Source organism: Loxodonta africana, chromosome 13, assembly GCF_030014295.1.
Source record: "Loxodonta africana isolate mLoxAfr1 chromosome 13, mLoxAfr1.hap2, whole genome shotgun sequence".
Lineage (NCBI taxonomy): Eukaryota > Metazoa > Chordata > Mammalia > Proboscidea > Elephantidae > Loxodonta > Loxodonta africana.
The window spans coordinates 79,831,916-79,834,348 of record NC_087354.1 but is presented as its reverse complement, the minus strand read 5'-3'; positions in this window follow the sequence as shown (position 1 = coordinate 79,834,348).

Sequence of the window (2,433 nt, the reverse complement as noted above, 5' to 3'; positions counted from 1 at the left end):
GCATCCACGTCTGGTTCCCCTTCTCAAGGGGAATGCTTTAAGACTCTCCATTTGGGATGATGTTGGTTGTTGGCTTTGTATAAATGGCCTTTATTATGTCCAGAAATTTTTCTTCTATTCCTATTTCGCTGAGAGTTTTTATCAAGAATGGGTTTTGGACTTTTTAAAATACTTTTTCCGCATCAACTGATAAGATCATGTGGTTCTTGTCTTTTGTTTTATTTATGTGATGGATTACATCGATTGTTTTTGTAATGTTGAACCATCCCTGCATACCTGGTATGAATCCCACTTGGTCATGGTGAATTAATTTTTTGATACATTGTTGAATTCTATTGGCTAGAATTTTGTTGAGGATTTTTGGGTCTATATTCATATTTTTTTTATTCATGAGGGATATTGGTCTGTAATTTTCTTTTTTTGTGGATCTTTACCTGACTTTTGTATCATGGTTGTGCTGGCTTCACAGAATGAGTTTGTGAGTATTCCATCCTTTTCTATGCCTGAAATGCCTTTAGTAGTAACGGTGTTAACTCTTCCCTGAAAGTTTGGTAGAATTCTCCAGTGAAGCCGTCTGTGCCAGGGCTTTTTTGTTGTTGTTGGTTTTTATTTTTTTAATTATCTCTTCAATCTCTTCTTTTGTTGTGGGTTTATTTAGTTTTTCTACCTCGATTTGTGTTAGTTTAGGTTGGTAGTGTGTTCCTAGAAATTTGTCCATTTCTTCTAGATTTTCAAATTTATTAGATTACAATTTTTCATAGTATTCTGTTATGATCCTTTTTATTTCCATTGGGTCTGTTGTGATATCACCCATTCCATTTCTTATTTAGGTTATTTGCTTCCTCTCCTGTTTTTTCTTTTGTCAATTTGACCAATGGTTTATTGATTCTGTTGATCATTTCAAAGAACCATCTTTTAGTATTGTCTACTCTTTCAATTGTTTTCCTATTCTCCATCTCATTCATTTCTGCTCTAACTTTTTTTATTTCCTTTCTTCTGGTGCCTGAGGGCTTCTTTTGTTTCTATTTGTTCAAGTTGTAGGGTTAATGTTTTGATTTTGGCACTTTCTTCTTTTTGAATGTATGCATTTATTGTTATAAATTGACCTCTAAGCACTGCTTTTGCTGTTTTGCAAAGGTTCTGGTAAGACATGTTTCCATTCTCATTTAATTCTACGAATTTATTTTTTCCATCCTTGATTTCTTCTACAACCCAGTAGTTTTTAAGCAAGGTGTTGTTCAGTTTCCATGTATTTGATTTTTTTTCCTTGATGTTTCTGTTATTGATTTCTAATTTTATGTCATTATTTTTTTTTTTTTATAGTCAGAAAAGATGCTGTGTGAACTTTCAGTGCTTTGAATTCTGTTAAGGTTTGCTTTGCAGCCCAATATGCAGTTTATTCTGAAGAATGTTCCATGTGAGTTGGAAAAGAATGTATACTTGGCTGCTGCTGGATAGATTTCTGTATACGTCTATGATCTTCTGTATCTTTATTTTCTTTCTACATGTTCTGTTCATTGAAAGTGGTGTGTTGAAGTCTACTATTATGGTGGATTATCCATTTCTTTTTCCAATACCATTAGGGTTTGTTTTGTGTGGTTTGGAGCCCTCTCATTAGGTGCTTATGTATTTGTTGTGGTTATGTCCTCCTGGTGTATTGACCCTTTAAACGTTAAGCTGTGTCCTTTCTTATCCTTTGTGGTGAATTTTGCTTTAAATATGTTTTGTCAGAGATTAATATTGTCTCTCCTGCTCTTTTTTTGTGGTTGTTTACTTGATTTTTTTCCCCATTATTTTAGTTTTAGTTTCTTTGTGTCTTTGAGTCTAAGTTGTGCCTGTTATAGACAGGATATAGACAGATTGCATTTTTTAAATCAATTTTGCCACTCTTCATCTCTTTATTAGCTCATTTAGTCCGTTTACATTCAGTGTAATTATCGATTGGTATGAGTTTAGTGCTGTCATTTTGTTGTTGTTGTTGCTTGTTTTTTTTTTTTTTTGGTGGTGCTGGCAGTTTCTTTGTTCCACTTAGTTTTCTGTGCTGTTGAGTTGTTTTTCTTATGTATTCTCTTTTCACATTTTTTCATTATCGTTTATTTTGTTTTTGCTAAGTCCTCATGTTTTTCTTCTTATTTCGATGGGTAGGTTTGTTAGCTTCCTTTGTAGTTACCCTAAAATTTACCTCTATTTTTCTAAATTTAAACCAACATTTTATTTCTTAATATTGCCTTTAACTTCCTCTCCATATGTTCTGGTGTGGCGCAGGTGTCCAGGTTTTCAGTCACTGAATGTGTGGTGCAGACTCTCACCTACAGTCCCAGACTGTCAGGGCTGCATATTGGTGTTTGAAGCAGGAACAGGTATCTGGCTGCTGTAGGGGGTATGCGTGGGAAAAGGCAGGGGGCTGATGGCTACCCCTGGATGCCTTGGAGA